This window comes from Ipomoea nil, unplaced genomic scaffold (assembly GCF_001879475.1).
Source record: "Ipomoea nil cultivar Tokyo-kokei standard unplaced genomic scaffold, Asagao_1.1 scaffold2749, whole genome shotgun sequence".
NCBI lineage: Eukaryota > Viridiplantae > Streptophyta > Magnoliopsida > Solanales > Convolvulaceae > Ipomoea > Ipomoea nil.
Window position 1 is genome coordinate 508,767 of NW_017619177.1, and position 10,839 is coordinate 519,605.

A 10,839-nucleotide genomic window follows, 5' to 3' on the forward strand; every position below is an offset into this window, starting at 1 on the left:
CGTGGCACCACCAATGCTTATGTGATATGAATGATGTTTGGATGATGATGTGATTGAATTGAAAAGTGATCTGTGACCTTAGATGCGTATTCCTTATGATGTTAACTCTACTTAACTGTTTATCATTGATTAATGTGCTTGTCCCTATTTGCTGAGTCTATTCCTGGTTTTAAAGCTAGAGTCTCCTAAGTATATATCTTCCTGCTTCAAAATGATTTTTCCTATATATATATATATATATATATATATATATATATATATATATATATATATATATATATATATATATATATATATATATATGTACCTATATTGTATTTCAACGCTTTGGAGTGGGTTACCAGCATCATTCGCTGAACAGATATATTTGGCTTTCAGGCACAGATGAGTAGACCCCTGAGCGCGCTAGAGATCCGAAGCGTTTATTAGTTAGTTTCCCTTTCGGCCTACATGCCATGATTATGTATTGACATTGCATTGAGGATTTTAGATAGTTAGCCTGTGCATCTGGATTCTCCAGCTCAGATGTGGCATAGCACACTAGTACAGATTTGCACATCCGCTACCCTTGTAAAGGGCTATTCACTACCCTTGTACAAGGGTAGCGGATACTAGGGTCGCTGAAAACCCTGAGCTTTCCGCTACCCTTGAACAAGGGTAGCGGAAAGTTAAGAATCCGCTACCCTTCTTTAAAAGGAAGGGTAGCGAATACCATTAATTTATTAAAACAATCCGCTACCCTTCTTTACAAGGAAGGGTAGCGGATTGTTTTTTTATAAATTAAAAAAAAATCATTATTATATTTAAATTTCTCAATTTTATTTATTTTTAAATCCTATACGGAATTCATACACTACATATCAAACATAATACTACAATCCTACAATAATATTCATAATATAACGCAATCCACAACAAAATCTTTCGTCCATATTCAACATAATCTAAATTAATCATTCACAATAATCAATTTAATCCAACCATTAATAATATATCCTAATTAACTAATGATAATCATCAATATTTCAATACAACCAATATAAGAACGATTAAGCAGAACTAGTACAATGTATATAGTAAAAAAAGATGTATGAAATTCACTTGAAACAAATAAGTGCATTACTGATATATATAAATATAAATTAGATTCATTAATAGCCAAGCACATGAATCACAGCTAATTGATTCCAAGTTTAACAGGTGTTATAAATCTATCACAAGGGAGCTAAAACTAAGTCAAATATATCAGGAAAAGACTAGGACATTGCAGATCCAACTTCTGTAGTACACTGCAATAGTCATTTTATGCCAGGAAAAAAAACTTAAGTATCTTCATAATATAAAATAGTAAATTAAATAGCTCATGAGCAAGAATCAGAAGAAAATTAACTCTCCCAAACATTTTGCTATATTAACTTTAGAAAAAAAATTATCATCTAAATAGGCAAGCATATTTTCATTCACAGAGAATCCAAGTCTATTCCTCATTCCTACAGTTTTTTGAGAGATTTTCATAATGTTTCACAACAATAAAATTACCAAATTCAAACTATAGTTGCAGGTTCTCTAGAAGGTGGAAACAAATATGGGGGAACTGGAGAAGAAAAGCACTAATAACAACTAAACAATCTAAAACCTGAAGGAATTCCTTTAGTTAGTAGTTTGATTACTAATATCTGTCACCTAGACATATCAGCTTATCCTCAAATGTCAAAGTTCTTATTCTCCTTTCTTCTATTTGGGAACTATGTTAATGATCCCTTTGGACAGCTATCAAGTGATCATCAAGTGCTTCTATAGTATTATAGTTCAATAAAGTCAAGTATACCTAAACTCATACCAGAAAACTATAATGACCAACAGTCCTTGACCCAATAATTGCTTCTTTTAGACATATGTTAAGAAGATAGAGCATTTGTCTCTCTAATTGATTATCCCATTTATCTCTACTCAAATAAGCCTTAACAGAGATCTTGTTGGGGTTTGCTGCAAGAACTTCTTAGTTTAATCTTATTATGTAAAATGAACGTTGTGCACCAAACCAGCCTAATACAGATTGAAAACTTAGACACCCATCAAAATTCAACTATTTTAAGGTCACAAGACAAAAACCCAATAATCCTCATAGTATAGAAAGTATTAAAGTTAGAAAACTTCCAATCAAACAACCCAGAGTCAACAATTATTTATTAAAAAAAAAATTGAATCTAGAGATTTTAAGGACAATGCTTATACGAAGTATGGGAGTTGGAAGAAACAAGAATCAATAAAACATTAGAATACATTAAGACAAAACACACATATGACATAGAATTAAGGTGACTAAAGTAGTTAATTTAGAGAATTACCTTCTCAACAGATCACTCTCCCATTACACCCCTTCTACTTTTGATGGCATGAAGATGAGCATGGTTTGGGGCAACTTTGCGGGATGCAACAGAAACAGCTAGTTGACTCAATGAACCCCACAATTCTTCAACTACCTGTAATAACACTTACTGCATTATATACTAATACGCATGCTAGAGACTACTAAACAAATTCTAACAGCAATCCATGAGTATCTACCTCATCCAACTTTCGTCCTTCGAGAGCAGCTTGCTCTTTAACTCGCTTTAAAGCGTTTATCCTTCAAATATGGGTTGAGTTCTCTTGGATTTACTTTTCTAGTCTGAACCAGAAATAGAATAGAAAAACGGGTAATCCAACTTGATCACACAAAAAGCCCATCATAAAAATTCTAGTAGAGAAGTTAGAACTAATATACTTTGCTGAAAACTAACACAGAATTGTTCCACTTTGGGTAGAGGAGATGCATTTTTCAAGCATTTATGGGAGGTTAACAACTAAAATACATCTGTACCTTTGAAAGTAAATAATAATAATAATAATAATAATAATAATAATAATAATAATAATAATAAACAAAGCTACACCATGGCCAATGGCCAATAAACAATACAAGTTAAAGTGATGGTGATGCCCTATCCTCAGACTCAACAGATCAATAGAAACCACAGACTTGGGTCACTTATGATTAAGAGTTAGATAATTAGTATCATAATATGAGCAGTCAAAGTCAATAGGTCATAGAATGTACAAGAAACATACCTCCTCATCTTGATTTTCCTCGGGTTTATCTCAGCAGTTTTAGAAGCCTTCTCTACACTGTCTGCAGGCCTAAGCTGAACGTGAGGAAAAATCATCATCTGAAGCATGCCATTTCTTCTTTTTTCTAAATCCAGTTTTCACTCTTTCAAGATCATCATCTAAACTACTTAAGGATTCAGAGAAATACTGAAAATCAGATGGTTCAGCTCTGTCCTGGTTACTAGGAGAGGACCGAGGAGATCTCCTACATTTCAAAAAATATGCACAAATAAATAGATAACTGCGTATCTGTAACCACTTTGGCCAGATCTCCTACATTAGTCTAATTAGAAAAGCATTTCAACTAAACTGACCTGTATAGAGAAATTTCCATCTTCCAGTTGTGCAACACAAAAACATTTTAAAAAAAAAGAAGCTAATTAGCAAAGAGAATTACCAAACTCCTCACTTACTGCATCATTTAAAACAGATTCATCAAACACCAATGCATAAAGGTTGACATCTATGCCAAACAAGAACCAACCATTCATTCAGCCCCTTGCACCCATTCAATCTGGAATCACTAAAGTTGCTGGCCTTATCCAACCTGGAAATTCATCATGGAATGACACCCTTATTAATACTCTTTTCAACCAAAGTGATGTGAACCTCATAAAGAGTATCCCTCTTCCAGACAGCAAGTTAAAAGGATAAAATTATATGGACGGAGGATGATAAGGGTACTTACACTGTGCGTAGTTGCTATAATACTCTTGCAGGTGATTTCAGTTCTGTCCAAGTCCCAATTTGGACCAGATTCTGGAAATTCAAACTCCCTCCAAAGCTAAAGACTTTCTTTTGGCAGCTTTGTTCCTCCTCTCTTCCTACTTGTGATCGGCTGAGAACCAAACATATCAATGTTCCCGATTTATGCCAGCTATGTTCAAATAAATACCTATCATCAAATATACAATTATGCCATATTTATTCATCAAACAACATATTTATCATAAATAATTTATCAAATACATATTTCATCAAATAAAAAATAAACAATTTATCAAAATACCTATTTCACACAACATTTATTAAAATTCAAAAATAAATAATTAAAATGTCAAAATTCTAAATAAAATAATAATAATCAAAATTCATAACCAAAATCCGTACTTCTAGTCATATATTATACCATATATGCACACATTACTATATAATCCCAACAAAAATAACAACTAAATTCATATCTTTACACATATTAGGGTATATCAACAAAAATAACAACAAATAACTAAAAATTCGAAATAAAAATTAACAAATATAATATATATTACAATGATAATTATAAAAAAATAATTTTAACAAAAAAAAATTACCTGCACGTACAGTTCTGTTCACCAGCTGCCGACGGTGGAAGTCACAGAAGCAGCCGCGGCGGTGGCGAGGGTGGTGGCGGGGTCGTGGGTGGCTGATGAGAGAGGCGTTGGATCCTTATCTTGGTGGCGGCGGCGGTTTTTGGTCGTGGCTGAGGGAGTCGTGGTGAGAGAGGCGGTGTAAGCGGCGTCGTGGGAGGATGAGGGAGGCGCTGGTGAGGGCGACGACGGAGGTGTGGCCTATGGGGAGGAGCGCAGCGACGACGGAGGTGTGGTGAGAGTGATGGTGGAGGCAGGAAGACGCGTTGAGGAGAGGTGAGATATGAGAGTGAGCGCAGCTAGGTCAGCGAGATCTGTTTTTTTTTTATTTTTGTTTCCCCGCTACCCTTTCTACGGGGAAGGGCAGTGGAAAGTATTCATATTTACAATTATGCCACCGTCTTTTTTTTGGAAGAAAAAATCGCTACCCTTTTTTTTTAAAAGGGTAGCGGTTTCATATTCATTTATTTACAATTATGTCATTGTCTTTTTTTTTTTAACAATACACTACCCTTGTTTAAAGAAGGGTAGCCTAAAATCATATTTCTTTGCTCTATTTTGTACTAGTGGCACCACACACTCTTATGTTTGATTTTGGAATTTAATGAGGATTTACCTTTATTATATAAGTTTTAAAAGTTTCAAAAATTTAGGGGTGTTACATTAATAATTGCAACTGTTTAGAATTTCATTTGCAATTGTCGTTTTGGCCGAATGGTTAAGGCGTGTGCCTGCTATGTACATGGGGTTCCCCGCGAGAGTTTGAATCTCTCAAGCGACGGTTTCTAGTTTTGAAAAAAACTGTGCTGTGTAACTAGTTTTAGTATATGTATGTGGTCATTGCCGTGAGCCATCTTTGGAAGAAAAGTCGCAGTATTGGGAGCCATGGTTATAGTGTCACTATATTTAATTTTTGTTTTTCTTTTTAATAAATATTTCATTTTCACAAGATATTGTCTCCTAATCAGACCATGTCCACCTTGATTTAAAAAAAAAAAAAAAGAGTGGTTACAGTTTTTGTTTTACCTAGTCCTAAATTATATATTTTTAGTATTGGAATTGTGAACATCTAGATTATAAATTATGTTTCTATGTTTTTAGAATTTGTAAATACAATACAGGGACATGTAAATTGTGTATCTTTCGACCCGGATCTACATTTCAAGGTGGACCTAGGTCCACAGAATAATTTGCCCTTTGCCCTTACCCAGGGTTGGGCGTAGAGACGCTAGGGCCGGATGTTAGGGTGTGCAAATTGCCCAATAGCACATTGCCTCAATTTTTTGGGGGACCCAATATTCCATAATTAATTGAGTATACCGCATGGTAAAACCGTTATGTTTCCTCAACGGCACAGATGAGGCAATTTATATCGTGCACCAGGGTGCGCATTGCATTGTGTGCCCTGATGCAAAACGACGTCGTTTCAGATTTTTTTTTTTAAAAATTTCGCTACCCAGTGTTGGCGGTTAATTTTCTTTTAAAAAAAAATCTCATGTTAAAAAATGTACATAATTTTATACTAGAATACACATAATTTTATAAACAAATACACATAATTATATAAATAAATACACATAATTGTATAAACAAATACACATAATCACGTCAACTCCATACATAACTTACCAAAACGACGTCGTTTTGGGAGGCGCGGGGCGCACAATGCTATGTGCGTCGTGGTGCAGGGTATAACGATTGGCACAAATGATTTCAAGCCCTGAATCTGTAGAGATAACTTGAAACATGTACCATTCACCCGTTCACCACCAATACCGCATGAGAAATTGATTTTTGCCCCTAACAGGTCGTTCTACTTGCATTCTAAACAATAGCGGCAGCCCAATATGTAGCCACTAGCCAAGTAGTTTTAAGATGTTTTTTATTTTATTTTATTTTTCTGTTTGTTTGAACATTAGAGATAATAAGTTAGTAAGATTATTATGATTTGGTTATAAAGATTGCACTTATACCTTATTTATTTACAAGAATGGGGCGACAAACATCTAAAAAGCTGGCATGACCATGGAAGTTGGAAAGGAAGAATTGAGCACTGGAAGAAGGAGATCAGAAGAAACTCTCCAGAATTGCTAAGTATGGGAAGTTGAAGGACTAACACGATGTCGTTCGAACCCAGGAGGTTGCTAGGCCGTTATCAATAAACCAAATGACGTCGTAGGATGCGAGGTAGTTGTAGGCGGTTTAAATAAAAGACGGAACGATGCCGCTTGAAGCTTGGAGGTTGAACATACACTTCGGACGACACCATTTTGGAGCTAGCTGGAATGGAGTGGTCTGTGCTGAGAATCCGGAGTTTGTTAGAGTCATTTTGGATGTATTAGCCTTGTCTTTATAATTGTTGTTTTGTCAAGACTTGTTTTTTATGTTTTTGGAATTCAATCAAACCCTAGTTTCTTCTTTTCCCAAATTCTCTCTATTTCTCTACCTCTTCTTATTCTCTTAATTTCCAGATTTTCTTACTTCATTTCCGTTAAAAACCCTAGTCTGTGACATTTGGTATCAGAGTCCTATCATGGGAACCCCCTCTGCAGCATCAGTTGAAGAAAGGTTGAGCAGACTAGAAGCTGTGGCTTTGGAGGAAAATATTAGGATAACTTCTGGTCAACAAAACTTGGAGGACTCCTTCCAAGAGCTTAAGGCTCATATGGTGGGTTGGAAAGATGAGATTATGGAGTTTCTCAGATTGAACAGGCCACCACCACTACCCATGGATCACCCTTCAGTACAAGGATAGGTTCATCCTCAACAACCCAGTCCTGGGGAGTGTAGTGTGAACCCGGGAAGGAGGCAAGGAAAAGAGCCAGTAGTGGAAGGTCATGATGAGGTGCAGGAGGTGTTTGATGAGGAGGAAGGCCATGCTGAGGTCCAGACTGGCCATCCAATGGATCCCAGGGGTGCAGGCAGGCCTTGGGGTCCTAGGAGAGCGAACCTTGATGCTAGGCAAGGGCTCCACAACCATGGGGGTGAACATCTAATGAGGTACAAACAAGAGTTTCCTGTTTTTTATTATGAAAACCCTAGATTGTGGGTGGTGAGATGTGAAAGGTTTTTTATGTTAGCTAAGATTCCCAGAGATGAAATTATGCATGTTTTATGTGTGAATCTAACTGGGAAGGTGGCATTGTGGTATGAGGGATTTCTAAATGGCCTAAGGGAAGGGCTCTGTTGGTCCCGATAGGGTGGTAAAAAGTCTAGAGGGGGGGGGGGGGGGGTGAATAGACTTTTTATACTTTACATTTTTGAAAGAAGATGAAGCTAAAGATGCTAAGGGGACGATGGAGAAGCTGATAGAGGAATACCAAGAGGCAGACTCAGATTAATTTATTAATTAATCTAAAATGCTACTAAGGTCATTCTGGAGAAGAGGACACACTACAAAAAAACGCTGAAATAGCTACGGATCTAGCGACGGACGTATTCCGTAGCTAATTTAACGACGGACTAGCGACTATTTAGTGACCGAATTTATTTTTCTTGTTATATAGGATATTAGCGACGGATTAGCGACGGAATGGAGACGGCTATTACGACGGAACAATGTTGTCGTTAAATACGTAGCTATTATTAGCCGGAATTTTTGGCGCAAAACTTTGTGACGGATTAGCGACGGATTGGCGATGGTTTTTTCGCGGGTTAATTTCGAAATTATACTAGCTGTAAGATTTTCCCTTATAATATATATTGATATTATATATTAGGGCCTTAATTAAGTGGTGCAAGTTGACTAGGCTTATTAAGTGGTGTGGTTGGACTTAATAACTAGTAGTTGTTAGTCAACCAAACTCTGTGCCTAATATAATCCTGTATTGATGGGATACAGGATGGTTGTTGTTAGCACATTCAGTTACGGTACTCAGACCGCTCAGTAGATACCAATACACCATCTAGGGTTCTGAGTCAGGTCTGAGGCAAAACATGGCTAACGGTCTACCGTTAAGAGGCAACACAACAGGAACATCAACTATGGCTGGAGATCAACACGGCTACGCTTCCGCTATCATACGAGGTTAGGTTTCTCGTATACTATGGTTTATATAGTTAGACTATTGTATGTCTAACACTAGCTACATACTAGCGACGGACTAAAACATTCGTCGCTATTCTTTAAGGTTCACGTATTCGTGATTCAAGTCTAGCGACGGATACTCATATCCGTCGCTAGAATTAGTACGGGCGTTAGACTACATAGCGACGGAAATATGGATCCGTAGCTATCTAACGACGGACTGTCAAATCCGTCGCTAGGATGACTAGAAGGCTTCGTTCGTATGGGTTCAATAGCGACGGACTATTATATCCGTCGTTAATGTTATTAACAAAATTTTCTATTAAAGGTTTCATAGTGACGGAATCGCTATCCGTCGCTAGGAGCAAGAACGGAAAATTAATTAATATCGCAGCTCTTACTTTTAATAAAACATAACGACGGAATTTTAATCCGTCGCTAGAGTTCATAAAGCACAATTTACTCAGCCCTAAGTCCATAAGGGTTTTGGAATATCGCAGCCTTATTCTCTCTCTCATACCACAGCCCTTCGACAGTCCGACCAGCCACAACCCTCTCTCATAGCTTACTCTCTCTCATACTGCAGCCCTCCGACCAGCCACAGCCCATAGCCGAAGGGTCGACGAAGGCTCCACGGCGTCTCTGCTCTCCGACGAAGGCTCCACGGCTTCTCTGCTCTCCAGCGAAGGCTCCACGACTCTACGGCGAATCTGCGAAGGCCCTCGAACTGTGAAGGTAATTTATACATTTATACATCTCTCCGAACATTGATTACTTCTCCAATTCCTCGTCTGCTCTCATCACACAGTGTTTGATTATTTCTGGGGTCATTGCCCTGTAGTGTTTGTCAAAATTCTGTTTTCTGGAGTATCACATAAATAGATACATAAATGGAGTATCACATTCTCACCCTGCCATTCAGTTTTCTGCAATGTAGTGTTTGTCAATGTTTTATGCAAATCTTTAATAATTGTTTGTCAAAGTTTAGTATTAAAATTAAACTCTAGGCAGTGTAGTACATAAATTAAACTCTAGGCAGTGTCCTATTTAATACACATGAGCTTTTTCCTTTGTTTCGGAAAATTAAAATTAAATAGGCAATGTCCTATTTAAATTAAACTTTTTCCTAGTGTTAAAATTAAACTCTAGGCAGTGACCAAGAGCTTGTTAAGTGCATGCTGAAATGAGAACACATGTTTTGCTAAGTTGACTACAAGTTTGGAAGTATGTGGACATCATAAGGAAGATGCACGTGGGTACATCTACACATATTCTTTCTCATTTAAATAATTTGCTATGTATCTCAAATCATTCTCAGTTGAAGGAAATTTTCGGAGATACATTATTTGACTCAAGCAAGAATCAGCAGTGTTGGTTTTATGACTTTTGGGCAGTCAACGGTAGGCCAACACTACCGTTAGAGTAACGAGAGTATAGGAAAATATAGGAGAAATATATGGCGAAAATATAGGAATGTTGTATTGATGAGTATTGCTCGTGGATTGCTGAAAGTCCCCCCCTTCCTCTATGTGAGGGGTTTATTTATACATATTTTGGGCTTAGAGTAAGGAATAAGAATTCTAGACTGCCTCATATTGGGAGTCTTAGTTACATAATAAGACTTAATTCTATTATACAAGAAATAATGAATCAAATTATGATTATATCAGGAATTACAGGCCCAATCCTTGACAAACTCTTGATCTGAGTTGCTCTGTACTGTGTGTCATTCTTTGGCTTCATTGATCCAGTTATTTTCTTGAGCTGGTCCATATGGCCCAGCCCTAGTATGCTATCCATCATCCATTCCCCCACTTTCTTGAGATTTCGCGGAGTCCGTGTCTCGAAAAAGTATCTCAAACTCTTCTCTGGTCCGCTGATAATAATGATAATAATAATGGTGGTGGTGGTGGTGGTAGTGGTGGTGGTGGTGGTGGTGATGGTAGTGGTGGTGGTGATGATGATGAGGGCAAAGCAACAAAGTCAATAAAGGCTTGTCAGCACAAACCATACATGCGCACACATTGCATGGGAAGTGTCTAGTAGACCTTAGATATATATGTTGGTTGTTCTTCGTGCTTGACGGAGAGGGTACTGTAACTACACCGCTTTCCATTCTCTTATCTCCTTCCAATTCTTTTTTTTTTCCGTTGCTCTGTTTCTTTCTCTCTTTCTGCTGTTTCCCCTTTCCCTTTTTCTTCTCTTTCTTTCCTTTTCATTACCTGGGAGATTTGTCCCTATATTTTTATTATCAACTTCCTTATATCGAGAATAGCCACTTTTTAATTTGTTGCAGTAGTCCGAACCAGAGAC

At 37.2% G+C, this 10,839-nt stretch overlaps 1 long non-coding RNA gene and 1 other non-coding gene across 6 annotated transcripts; one reads left to right on the forward strand and one right to left on the reverse strand.

Moving 5' to 3' along the window:
* Nucleotides 1-1,113: 1,113 nt before the first annotated feature.
* Nucleotides 1,114-4,818, reverse strand: LOC109156625. Of its 5 annotated transcripts, XR_002050081.1 has the most exons (8): nt 4,464-4,818; nt 3,839-4,045; nt 3,635-3,697; nt 3,465-3,484; nt 3,112-3,355; nt 2,569-2,671; nt 2,349-2,483; nt 1,114-1,289 (listed from the first exon to the last, which is right to left on the reverse strand). It is a non-coding gene; the product is annotated as an uncharacterized LOC109156625 (long non-coding RNA). The 5 variants fall into 5 exon arrangements; XR_002050079.1 differs by having other exon boundaries at nt 3,112-3,484; XR_002050078.1 differs by lacking the exon at nt 3,465-3,484 and having other exon boundaries at nt 3,564-3,697.
* Nucleotides 4,819-5,199: 381 nt separating this feature from the next.
* On the forward strand, nt 5,200-5,280 carry TRNAS-GCU. The gene has a single exon. It is a non-coding gene; the product is annotated as a tRNA-Ser (tRNA).
* The last annotated feature ends 5,559 nt before the right edge of the window (nt 5,281-10,839 follow it).